The 14,465-nt window shown below is 29.5% G+C and overlaps 1 long non-coding RNA gene across 5 annotated transcripts; it reads left to right on the top strand.

Moving 5' to 3' along the window:
- The first annotated feature begins 4,600 nt into the window (after positions 1–4,600).
- On the top strand, positions 4,601–10,410 carry LOC102660959 (uncharacterized). Of its 5 annotated transcripts, none has more exons than XR_414939.4 (8): positions 4,605–5,062; positions 5,736–5,829; positions 7,215–7,304; positions 8,561–8,730; positions 9,012–9,137; positions 9,335–9,423; positions 9,567–9,619; positions 10,196–10,410. It is a non-coding gene; the product is annotated as an uncharacterized lncRNA (long non-coding RNA). The 5 variants fall into 5 exon arrangements; XR_414937.4 differs by having other exon boundaries at positions 4,606–5,062; positions 8,991–9,137; XR_414938.4 differs by having other exon boundaries at positions 4,611–5,062; positions 8,561–8,726.
- The last annotated feature ends 4,055 nt before the right edge of the window (positions 10,411–14,465 follow it).

Below are 14,465 nucleotides of genomic sequence, written 5' to 3' on the forward strand. Positions count from 1 at the left end.
TATTAGAAATTCACTATTAGAAAATATGCTATCTACATCGGTTATTTATGACTTTCAACATCGGTTTTTGAAAGTACCGACGTTGATAGTATTATCGTTAACATCGGTTTTTTAAAAACTGATGTTAACGTAAAATTACCAACATCGGTTATATAAATAACTGATGTTGCTAATATGAATTACACCCAAAAAATATATATTAATGTTGAAAGTTAACATCGGGTTTTCAAACAACCGATGTTAATGAATGTGTTAATGTTGACAGTTAACATCGGTTTTCTGTAAAAAAAAACCGATGTTAACGAATGTGTTACTATTGACAGTTAACATCGATTTTTTACAAAAAACCGATGTTAACGAATTTGTTAATGTTGACAGTTAACATCATTTGTTTGTAAAAAACTGATGTTAACGAATGTGTTACTATTGATAGTTAACATCGGTTTTTTCAAACAATCGATGTTAACTAACGTTAATATCGGTTTTCTGTAAAAAAAAACCGATGTTAACAAATGTGCTACTATTGACAGTTAAAAAAACTGATGTTAATTGACGTTAACATCGGTTTTCTGTGAAAAATCGATATTAACGAATTTGTTAATGTTGACAGTTAACATCGGTTGTTTGTAAAAAACCGATGTTAATGAATGTGTTACTATTGACAGTTAACATCGGTTTTTTCAAACAACCGATGCTAACTAACGTTAACATCGGTTTTCTGTAAAAAACCGATGTTAACGAATGTGTTATTATTGACAGTTAACATCGGTTTTTTGAAAAAATTGATGTTAACTAACGTTAACATCAATTTTTTTATAAAAAACCGATGTTTTCAGGAATTTTTTTAAAATAATGTCTCTGTTTTTACAAAAAAACCAAAATTTAAAATCAAACCACACAACACACAACATATATCATCTGCATTCTTCTTTCAAATAGGTTTTAGCAAAAAACTAGCTATCAACAAAGGTTATTCAATGTTAAGATGAAACAACAACTGTAAAAAATGTAATGCAAAGTATGTAAACTAATTAAGTAACCTAAAGTTACATAGTTGCCTAACATCCTATGTTTGATTTCTAACTTTTAGATAATACTGTGCCCACTAGATGCAAAGTGCCTTGAATCTCTCTGCTTCAAATGGTCTAACTTCATTAAAATACTGCATGATCAAGTAAAAAAATAAATTAATAATGTAATAACAATTATAAAAACCAAATTTTTTTGAAATAAACAATTACCGTCTCCCAATTATTCCTGAAAGATCCTAAGATTATCGTGGACATCCAATGCATCACGTAGTAGCCACATTCAGTGATTCCTTTTTGTCTATTACACTAAATACATAATGAAATTTGGGTATTAATTAAACGTTAACTACAATTAGTGTACACACACATAAAATATATATAAGTAGAACTTTTATTTAAATCACGTACCTTAACAACAATCCACCTAGCAGCATCCTTGAATTTAGGTTGTGGAGTATCATCAAGTCCTTTCAAAGCACTAGTGTTGAATATGAGGAACATTAAAATATTGATGTTGTTGAGTTATGCCAATGAAAATGTATTGAAAACAATATTGACCTGTTAATTATTCCCTTAAGGTAGTTGTCTGGTCTATTATGTAAAGAACAAAACCAGACAACTAGGTTTTCCTTAGGCAGAATGACTACCATTTGCTAGTGTCCGATGTAGTAGAGACGAATATGGGTTATTGTAGTAGTATAGATTATTTAAATTCAATTGTTGTGTTTGACTTACCCATTCAAAGTTTATATTAACATCGTCCTATTAACATCGGTTATTTGAAAACCGATGTCGTTAAGCACTTACAACATCGGTTTTCAAATAACCGATGTTAATAGGGTGATGTTAAAACTCATTTTTTTTAGTAGTAATTTCATACATATAAATTATTACTACATGTATACACTTATATAATTTTGTTTATTTGAACAATAATAATGTTTAAGTATTGCAAATGAAGGCATTTGAATTAGTTTGAGTGGTCATGGAGAATCAGAAGGAGACATACTCATTTTTTGTATAAACATTAACTTTTTTATCAATAATGTTAAAATTCATAATGAAATGACGAAAAATTTAGTTTATTTGTATAATAATAATGTTTAAGTATTGACAGAAAAATACATTAAATAAAATATGAATTTGAAACATGTGTCAAAGTCTGTACCGTAGACTTGTTAATGGTATTGCAAATGAAACTTATTTTTTATAACAAAAATTAACTACACTTAAAGATTTTTTTTCTTTTTTCAAAAATTATAAATTATTTTACGCTATTAGTGTGTGAGTTATTTAGTGTTTTTTAATACTATAACTTACTTTATCATGTCTATTGTCTTTAGTATCTTTCTTTTGAAATGTCTATACTCATGCATTGAAAGAATAGTGCATGTCACGATTTTCCTAATATTGACATTAAATTAATTTATGCACATTATCATTTTTATCATGTTTTTATTATGATATACTGATTTAATTTAAAAGTAAAATTAACAAAAAATACGAAAAAATATGTTTATTAATTAAACATTAATAAATTGACTATGATTATGGAAAAAAATACAAAATTAAAACTGATTTTAATAATATATTGAAGTTAATAGTGTAATATTTAAAATTTATTGTTAAGTACAAACTAATTTGGAATAAGTCAATGTCTAACTTATGATTATTTCTATACCCTAACATAATACTAAAAAATTGAAGTAAAAGCTTAACAAACACATAATGCTTTGGACGACAGTTAAATTTGATAGTTAAGTACCTACTAATTAGGAAAAGTAATAAAAGATAAAAATAATAAATGTTGATTGACACAGTTTTCAAACCAAAGAAAAAGCAAAAGACATAAAACAATAAATGCACATTGACATTGACATTGATTGGAGCGGCACAATAAATGTTGTTGGAGAGATAAATTCATGGGTAAGCATGCATGATAAAGAAAGGACAAAGCTATAAATGCAACATGACAATAAATGCAATTATGGTTCTAGGAAACTCCCATTCATGGGAAAATGAAGCGCATTTAATGCAAAAGACAAAATATAATCAATGTTGTTTGGAAAAAGAAGTAATGAAAACTTAAAAGGCAACAAAGTTAAAAAAATGAATAAAAAAATCACAAAAGGCACAGAACATTCTAGTTGATAGTTGATTATTCCAATTGCTTCAAGGTTACTTGTTTATTTCAGTTATCTCTCGATATTGTAATATGTGTAGTTGCTTTAGAAGTTAACATTCTAGCTGCTAGGTCTCCAATTTCTTCCATCAACACCCTAAACTAACCATAACAATACACAACATCAACAATACTTCAGCATAAATGGTTGGGAAACACAAATAATCCAACAAAAATAAAGTCAATGATAGACATTTTGAAGTGAAAAAATCTTCCGCATAAACGACTTGGAAGCACAAAGATTTAAAAAAAATAAACATTTTGAAGACAAAAAATCTTGTGCATAAGAGATACGTGTACCATGAACAAATATGAAAAAAATTAATGAAAAAATATGAAAAAAATAAATTACAAAATGAAGACAAAAAATCTTGTGCATAAGAGATACGTGTACCATGAACAAATATGAAAAAAATTAATGAAAAAATATGAAAAAAATAAATTACAAAAGCTTCTTAAATTGAAGAACATGAAAATTACCATATGGTTCATCAACACCATCTCAATAGATTGTCGACCATTATGCTTGTTAAGACGCCACATATTAGTGATTCACACTCTTATCTTCCAAGTACCTTTCTTTGTATGCAGTTCGCGTATGAGGTTTTCTCATAACTATAACACTACAAGAAAAATAACCTATGCCTACGGACGCTTTTTTGCTACAGACATAAATTAGTGTAGGTAAATCTCAAAAATACTTTTACCTACAACTGACTAATGTAGGTAAAACTCAACCATTTGTACCAACCACTATTTGGTGTAGACAAATTTGTTAAAACTAAAAAAATACTTCTACCTACAATTATGTTGTGTAGGTAAAACTCCAAAAAACTTGTGCCTATAGTTGATTAGTGTAGGTAAAACTCAAAAGAATTACTACCTACAGAAGCAGAGTGTAGGCAAAATTTTAAAAAATTTATACCTACAACTACGTGATGTAGATAAAACTTCACAAATTCTATGCCTATAATTGGTTGGTTTAGGTATAACCTCAAAAGTCTTATACCTACGATTGTTGGTGTAGGTAAAACTCTTTAAGACTATTTGAATTTGAATACTAGTCTCTTGTTTTTTTAGTAAATACTCAATCTCAAAAAATAATCATTCAATTTAAATTAATTTTTAGTTAATAATTATTCAAAATTTTCATTGACATTCGTCAGGACACGTGACACGTGTGTGACCAAATTTCCCATTTGAACTTCGGACCTGAGCGTTGTTTTCTCAAATCCACTTTAATCTAACCCAACACAACTTTTTCTTTATTTTGTGATTGAAGAAGAATAACAAAAATCGTGAATTGTTCGCCAAAGAGAAAAGTGTAGAAGAAGAAGTAAAACATTAATCTTTCTCAATTTTTTAAAATTCATAAACAAATATTTGATAGGTCATGATCCTTAAACTATTCTCTGATTAAGTTTTTAGTCCCATACCATATTAAGTATCACATATACTCAAACCAAATTGGATTGTATATGACTACACAAGTCTTTTCTAAGTCACAACAAGAAATGAGAAAAAAAATCAAACATAAAAAAAGGTTAAAATATTTCTGAAGTGACGCCTACCTATAAAGCATAAAACCCAAGCGCGTTGCTTCCTCTGATCCGAAACGAACCTCAACAACGCTGAACGCAGAAAGGGGAAAAAGGGGATTAGGGTTTAGGAAGCAGCGACAACAATGGATTTCACAGCGGAGAAGAAGGAATCAGAGAGCAAAACCGAAAATGCTCATCCAACAACGTTAGATTCTTCTTCTCAATTGGCATCGGCACTTGATTCCAACAACAAAGAAATCGAAGAACGACAAGCTCGTGAACTCAAAGCCGGTCTTCACCCCCTCAAGGTTCCTCTCTCTCTCACACACACTTCTATTTTTATTTCATCACCACTCAATCGCTCAAACACTACCAACAATTATTAGTATTGCTGTTGTTGTTAGAATAAAATTTAGATACGTTTTTGGTGCTTTTCTCCTATTAGAACTAGAGTTTCAACTTGATAATCTTTAGTGGGATATGTAAACTTTTCATTACGCAGATTACTGAGATGAAACTTCAATTTTGATTAGAGAATGGGATCAAAAGTATATGAAGAACTGTATCTAAGTTTTGTCTATTATTATGTGTTTGTTCCTTACATTAGGATAATTTTGACTTTGAGCCTGGTCTATGGTTTTGTATTTGGGACCAAGTGGTTTACAATGAGAAGTTGGTGACTGATATCTAGGATTTTTATTTTTTAATTTGTTTTTTGAATTTTGGTGTTTTTATTGGAGAATGGTGATTTAAGGGCCTGACTGATGTTTGCACTAACGCATAAACATGCTGGGGGTGATTGCAGTCCCTAACTTTTGAAAACTTTAAAATATCCCCTCTTTTTTGTATGAATTTATCAATTTTTTTTTCTGTTAAACTTTTCTATTTTAGCTCTCTATTTCGTTTCAGTTTCTGCCATTGCTTTTTGTTTGTGTCATAATGACAATTTCAGAACTTCATAATTTTATCTGATTATGATAGGGGAGGAAAGGGTAAGGGCCAGGGTGGCTCTGGAGCAAATGGGACTATAACTGGGAAGGCTTGCCCCAAAGGGTTGTACGGTACCTTTTGTGAGGTATTTTTTCTTTCCACTTCCCCCAATTCTGTTATGTGCTCTAGCTAGGCCTTTTGATCTTCGATTTCCATATTTGTTGGATGTGTGACCTCATTCTTTGTCCTGGTAGTTTGTCTAAATCTGTTACTTTTAATGGTTAAATGTATGTGGAGGGATATTAGTTTTATCATAATGGTCATCATCACTATTTAGGTGATGTGGTATCATAAGATGATGGTTGAATTATGTTTTCTTTACTTTTTTAATTTTAAAAAAGAAGTAATGAAAAACGTTCATAGAATTCGCATATGTTTGGATAAGAATTTAGGGTTATATGATATGCTGCCCTTATTATCATTGTTCCATCAAAGCATCAATTTTGAGACAAAAGACACACAAGGGCACGAGGATTCCTATAATACTTACTCCTATGAGACAAAAACTTATTCTGAGCCAACTTGTACAATAATATATATGATTTTAATATGATGTGCCAACTTGTGAAAATTCAAATCAGTGACTGCAATCTGAATCTCAGTGCACGCAACATCTGCAATCACAATTTAAAATTTTGCTACTTATGATATTAATGGGTGCTTGAAGGGTGTTTCTGTTTCTGGCATGTACAAAGATTGTGCTGCTATTCTGCATTTTTTTGTTTTGTACTCTGTTCTTTTTTTTTTTTTTTGAAGGATTTATTATCCTCCTTCAATTGTAATAGAGTTCTTTTTTAAAGCCATTAATAGAGTTCTTTTTCTAAAAGATTTAGACAATTTTTTTAATTAAATTATCTAAATGAAGTCAAGGGTAGGTAGCTACAAATCTCAAATATTGGAAATTATTTCAATTTATAAAATGAATGAATTTTGAGAAAGTTGTGTTATGACCGTTGCAACAATTATATATACATTTTTTTGTTATTAATGATTGATTACTATCATAATGTGATTCCTTATAATTATTGCTATATCTGGTCGATGCAAAAAGAACAAGGTTTATGGGCAGAACCTTTGTTATTTGGCCAAGTTATTTCTTGATCACAAGGCCCTCTATTATGATGTAGACCTGTTTCTGTTCTATGTTTTGTGTGAATGTGATGAACGAGGATGTCACATGGTTGGCTATTTCTCCAAGGTAAAATATCACAGTGTTGTCATTAAACTCTTTAGAGTACTTGTTTTCCTGTTTTGGTAACCTTCAGAATAATTATCTCATCTGCACAACTCTTTATATGAAAACCCAAGCCTGGACAAAATTGTAGTGAAGATATTTTTTGGTTCTTGCATCTGAATTAGTCTTGTGTGGAGGTGGCAATTGCCGCTATCCTTTACCAGCAAGCAACTTGTTATCCTTTTTTGTTTGATTGAATATAACTTTGAAGCAAGTGTGTTTTTCGTCTTTTTCAGTAGTACACTCTGTTTTGAAGTATTAACTCCGTAAAGCTAGTGGAGCAATTAGAGACATCTAAAGAAGCAAAAGCTGGAGGAGCTAACTCAGTAAGTTTTCTCATCCTTGCAGTTGTCTTGCCTACCTAGGTTCAGAAGGTTCATGTACATGTTTTCAAAATTTGGTTGTGCTTGATGAGTTATGCTTCAACACTCATTATTTTCTCTCTCTAAAAATATTAAATAAATGATTTTTACAGACCAAGATAAGACGCAGCCTGTGATTATTTTCTCTCTCTATGAACCAAAACCTGTCAAACACATCAGGGTGGCCATAAATGCTAGTTCACGCTAACATGTCGTATATATAAGATTTGTATTACTTATATAACAAATTTTTATAAAAAATATTATAATGCAGTTAGAGGAGAGAAAGAGTGGAGTAGGAGTCAGTGATTCTAGAGGGTTGCTATCCAAATTTAATAGTTTTTTTTTTGTGTTATTCATTTTATATTTATTTGAGATTATGCAATCTATGCTTATATTTATTTATAGTTACAGGATAAAAAATAGTTATTTTTTAATGGATTTATTTGTCACTACTTATAGCTTTGCTCAGTTTTTTTAATACACAAAAATAATTAGGCTTATTGAATCAAGTAGTTATAATATTCTTAAAAAAACAAGTTTTTTACAGTAAAAAAAAGTTATAATAGCCTATTTTTTCTAATTTTTTTTCATAAGTTAGAACTAATTTATATATTTAAGTTAGAAAAATTAAATGTGAAATTTTATTAAAAAAAAATGAAAGTATATAAAACACTGTAGTTTTAACTTTTGAAAAATAATTTATTTTAGTATTTTATTTTTCTCTTAAAAAATTTGATTGAATATAAGATTAAAACCAGGTGGGTATTGCTAACCGTGTATCCTTTAGGTATGGTAGTTATCATGGGTGGTCCGCAAGTTAAAGTGAAAGAAACCATGAACCACTTAAATTTGCTGCTACTTTACAGTATCACTATTTAATCGTGAATTTTTGTGCCAAAAATTACTCAATCATGTTATGAATTATTAAAAATATAGAAAAAAACCTCATAATATTTAATCGTGAATTTTTACATTCATAATATTTTCTAAACCTGCCCGTGTGTGAGCACGCGTGTAGTGTGTAAATTAACTACGTTAATAGTTAAGTAATTTAAATTTTAATAATAATTAAATAAAATATACAAGTTAAAAATTAAAATATATTAGAATTTTCTGAGTGAGTTTCCATGAGGTTCTAATTATCATATATTAGAATTTTTAAAGAGTTACCTTTCTAAATCTAAATTTCTGTTGGTTTTCTTGATTGCCACCGCCAGTTTCACGACTCTAAGGAGGTTTTCCTCTCCTGTCACTTCAATCTTCAGAGCGCCGACACAATTGAAGCCAGATGTACGCTCCACAGCTTCAAGAGCTACACGAAGCTCGATGCTGTCGAAAATGACGATATCTCTTCCACCGGCGCCTTCAATCCTGATAGAGTTGGTGTGTGAGTCCATCACTGCTGCACTAAATTTAAAATATAAATTGTTCCTTTTTGGTAGATTCTCTTATAATCTCTGTTGCGCTAAATTCGAAATATAAATTGTTTTTGTTTTTGGTAGAATTTCGTTTTGGAATGGAATTTGTGTCTTTATTTTATTCAGTAGCCATATATGATTAGCAATTAATTTAGAGTGTGTTTTGGTTAATGGCTCAGGTTATTGTGACTGTTCTAAAATATGTAGTGCCTAATATATATGTTATTAGGATTTTTATTTGTTTGTGAAGTTGAAGATAGTGGAAAGCAGGAATCTCTGGAGGCATTGACCTCACAGGTAAATAAATTGGCTCACTTTGCAAGATTCGCCCCAAGCTCAAGATATTGATAAAAGAATTCGTGCTCTCAAAAAGAAGGTGCGCAATTTATGCTTTCATTCATACTTATTTGTATTACAAGTGATTGCCCACATTCAAATGAAATCTGGAGTACGCTATTAAATTGCTTTTAGAGCCATGCCAATGGTTACCTTATTTAGGGTTATTATTTTCAAATTTCTTGTTTACTTTGATCCTATGACATATATATTAGTATATTTTCCATCCAATTGCAGATAAGTGACATGGTTGCTATTGCAAAAATTATGAAAGCCACTTTGGTTTTGCCTACATTGGATCATGATTCCTTTTGGACAGATTCTAGGTATGGAATCTCATCTACTTGAGTTTTGTGTCAAAAATATGCATATCTCTGATTTCCTATTGTTCTAATTTTATTGTCTCAGTGATTTTAAGCAAATTTCCTATTGTTCTTATATGTTATACATGATGTAACTCCTTTTGCAGGTTGATAAAAGTCTGATCACAGCGGGATAAAAGTCATTGAAAAGCAGAAGAAGGTACGAATTATTCTCAAGTTTGAATTTTCACACTCTCCTTCTCTCTGTTTCTGGATACGTATGAAGAATTAGTAAAGCTGATTCCTGCCTGATTCCTATTGTTTTTTGGTGCAAAATTGAAAAATACTTTCATATTAGTGATATTACTTTTAAGACTAGAAGTCTAGAATGAATGGCTTTGTCGTTGTTAATGATATCCTTTCATTATTTCTCCAAGTGAATTGAGTTGCAAATTTTAGCAATTAATAACTAAACTTGTAAACTTGAATGATTTCATTAACGAAGCTCTGAAATATAAATTAATGTTTATTCATTCCTATTTGTATATACATACATGTACAAGCAAGTAGAGATTAACGTAATATATATATATATATATATGCTAGTTTGTATATACTGCTACTTTTTTATTTAATATTAATTTTTGTACATGTTTTGCTTAAGCAAGCATTAAATGCTAATGATCGCACCCTTCGGCTAGATTGCTTGTTTACACAAAATGAGAATGTATATTTGAATGGAAATTGTCCACTTTCAGTTTCTCATATGTTATTCATGATGTAACTCCTTTTGCAGGTTGTTGTAACTTTTCAAAGGTCATGTTGCAGCAGATTTCTAACTTTGTGCAGCATAGCATAATAATAAGTTCATGTATATTTAATTAAAAATTATAATCAGCAAAGAGTGTAATTAGAAACTAGTTTTATTATTATTATATGACATTTACCTACAGAAGACTGTAAGTACAAGTAAATTGACTTTTACCTACAGTTAGAGATTATAGGTATAAATTAATTTCTTTTACCTACACATTTGAAATAGTAGGTGTTACTTATAGTGATAGTTAAATTTGACTGTAGGTAAAAAATATATCCGTAGGTAAAGCTTATAGTGACAGACTATTAGTTGTCACTGTATACCCCCTTAAAGTTGACGCAAAAAATGTCTGTAGGACAAAGTCCTTTATACATCTACCTACGGATTTTAGATTTCTAGTGATAGATTTTGACTGTAGGTAAAAGTCATTTTCCTTGTAGTGTAAATAAATTGATCTGTAACACATAATACACACACTTCATGACCGTTAAGTACACAATCATACCAACACAATATGGCAGCTATAAGCAAACTATTTTTAATAAAATAATAACACGTGGCAAAAGATGCAGAACGAACTTGAACACCAACATGGGACAAATTTTTTTTTAGCAAATATAAGAGAATTCAAGAACAAACCTGTAGTTATCGTTTTCGGCTTCTTTGTTGTTCTCGGCCAACATGCAAGCGAATAAAAACATATAAGATTTTTTTAAAACAATAATGTACGCAAATGAAAAATAAAACAGGCTTCACAATAAAAAAAAATGTAAGCTTTTGTGTTGCCATAAATCAGAACACCAAAAAAAGGTACTAAATGATGCACATGCAAGATCAAAAGGCAACAAAGCTGGGTATAGGAAACACTCAAATAATGATAAAATGAATAAAACATATGGCAAACGATGCAAAAAAGACATGAACATCAACATGGCATAAAAAAAAATTTAAGCAATATAACAGAATTCAAGAACAAACCTGTAGTTAGCCTTGTGGGACACCGTTTACTGCCATTGTTTGTAGTTATCGTCTTCGGCTTCTTTGTTGTTCTCGGCAAACATGCAAGCAAATTAAAACATATAAGAATTTTTTAAAACAAAAATGTAAGCCAATGAAAAATAAAACAGGATTGACGATAAAAATGTAACCTTTTTTCTTCCGATAAATCACAACACCCAAAAAAGGTACTAAATGATGCACATGCAAGATCAAAAGGCAAGAAATCTGGATATAGGAAACGATAAAGTAATGATAAAATGAATAAAGGTCTAAGCTTTTGTCTTGTTGTCCTGCGAAAACTCAAAAAACAACAAAAACATATCCACTGATACAAATATGACCAATGCAAAACATGGATATCGATAAAAAGTTACAAAGCTGATTCTTTTCGAAACTCATTCAGAATTCAAACATGGCAAACCAAGGTTTTTAAAAATGTAACCTTTTGTGAAGCGATAAATCAGAAAACCAAAAAAGCTTGTAAATGATGCACATGCATCATCAAAACGCATCAAAGCCCGAAAAAAATGGCTCATTACAACAAACTACCCACTAAAAATCAAAAAGTTGCGTATAAGAAATGTTAAACTAATGATAAAATCAAGAAAGGTCTAAGCTTTTGTCTTGTTGGCTTGCGAAAAGTCAAATACCATAACAAAAACGTATCCACTCATACAAATGTGAACAAACCAAAACATGCCAAACCAAGACAAACCATCAAAACTCATTCACAACTCATCATACATGTCAAACCAAGCTGAAAACGAAAAACAAACAATGCGAAAGACACCAAAACAATGTAAGTATCTGACAAAAATGAATACAATACCAAAAACCTGAAAATAATCACGAAGCAAGTGCCGCTACGATGAAAATCGAAAAGCCACAATGAAAAATGGAAAGCCTGAGAAAAAATGACGAAGGAAGTGCAGTTACAGTGAAAATGGAAAAGCCACAATAGAAAAGCCACAATGAAAAATGGAAAGCATGAGAAAAATGATGAACAATGTCCACCTACGGTGAAATTTGAAAAGGCACAAAGCCACAATGGAAAAAGGAAGTCGAAAAAAGCAAACAGTAAATTAAGCCTTGGAAACGTAAAGCTGCATTGGTAGTCGAAAAAAACAAACAGTAAATTAAGTCTTGGAAACGTAAAGCTGCATTGGTAACCGTCCACACACAAAACGAAAAAAAAACAATAAATACACAATGACAACGACGTTTTTGGGCGGGAAATTAGAGCGCTGCCATTGCGACACGTTAGCCCTGGCAATGCCACGTTAGCATTGTCAGGGCCTTGTTTGTATCATGATAGATGATGTAACCAATGTTAAAAGCATTATTCTACATGTGTTATATTTATAATTTATGTTAAAATTCTGAGATGTAGGTTTGGGGTACCCGAATTTATGGTTGAACCAAAATCATCACATTTGGATTTTATGAGGATAAAAAATATATTAAAAATTATAAAAAAATATATATTTTAGTTTTTTCTTTAAAATCATCATATTTTTATTATAATGATAAATTTTAAATATTTCAATATTTATAGCTGTAAAAAACATATTTTGCTCTTTAAAAAAAAACATTTATTGTATTCACAAGGGTTATTTAAATTGCGGGCAGTGCCATGGAGTTAATTAATAGGGGTTATAAGCCCCAAGTAATCTTATGTTGGTAGTGACACTCGAATTAACGGGGGATATAAACCTCGGCCAATTACCAGGGAATTAAAAGTCGTAGGTAAACCCTGCATTTTTTAGGGTCACCGAAAACTGCTTGTCATGGATGCTTCAACAACAAAAAGCACAACAGCAGGAAACACACTTAACAAGGTTTTAATCGTCGGTAAGGCAAAAATAACCCCGTTAAATCCTTTTTCTTGTAGTGCAAGTTATTAGTTTTTTGTTAAAATAATTGTTACTTCCACCGAGTGGGAAGGTTAAAGGTGCAATGATTATTTAAGATAGCTAGAAGTTCACGTTTTGTTCACATTATTTACTCTACTATGTTTTTCAATTCCATCTTACACATAAAATTCATAAGTGTCTAAGTAAAGCAAAGTTCAACATAGTTGATAAATTTAAGGATGAGTTCTTTAAGCGTATTTCTTAGTCATGCATATGGATAATACTTTAATAAAATAGATAAAATTCACTTCGATGATCTCTAGATTTTGAAGATTAGTCTCATAATTTTCGATTTATGAAATGACTAATGTTATCATTTGGATTCTTGAAAAATTTCCATAACATTTTCTATAATTTGTTTTTGAATAAATAATAGATGTTAATTTTTTTACACAATTATTTAATTAAAACTGACATACATAATAAATTGATTAACTTTTATAATAATTATCTAAAAGTTTACATCAAAAATATTTTTTTAATAATATATTTCTTTAAGGAAAATCTTAAATTTAAATATTATGTATAAAAAAATATAATTAAAAGAAGAAACTATATTCAACTTTGCTGATAAAAAGATTAACCATGACAAAATTATGTGATATTTCACAAGTATAATAAAAAAAGTCATTTAAATTTCTTTTACACTGTCACGTACTTACGAACAATCATATATAATGAAATTATTCACTTTAATTGCAGTAATGTATAATAATTTATGTAAAAAAATAAATAATAATTATATTAACAGTTATACTACTATTAATCTAGTATGTTATAAATTTTTCTTTAAAAAATTCTAGTATGTTGTAAGGTTTTTTTTAGTGAATTATGTCTGTGAATTTTTTTATATGAAGCATCCACAATTTTTTTTTAAGTTCGACATAATTAATAATTTTTTGCTCAATTATTGTTTTAATCCATGAATTTAGGAGTATATTTTTATTTGTCCTTAAAATTTAAAAATAGTTTTTTATTCCTCAAATTTTGATATATTATTTTTTTAGTCTTTGATATAGTAAATTAACATTTCATAACAATTTTTAACATTTTTTTTGGATTTTTAATATTTTATGTGATTTTTTTAACACTTGAAAGTTTTAAAACAACAATTTAAACAGCTAAAAAATAAAAATTAATACACGATAATTATAAACTTTCATAAAGTATTAATTTATTATTTATTATGATAGAAACTAAAAAGTAATAATGTATCAAAATTTAAGGATTCAAAAATAAAACTTAAATTTTAGAGATTAAAAAAAATACACTCTCCAAATTTAATGACCAACGCTAATTAAGCCATAATTAGTTATGCACAGATGAAAAAATGCATC

The sequence above is a fragment of the Glycine max genome, chromosome 6 (genome assembly GCF_000004515.6).
Source record: "Glycine max cultivar Williams 82 chromosome 6, Glycine_max_v4.0, whole genome shotgun sequence".
Taxonomy (NCBI): domain Eukaryota; kingdom Viridiplantae; phylum Streptophyta; class Magnoliopsida; order Fabales; family Fabaceae; genus Glycine; species Glycine max.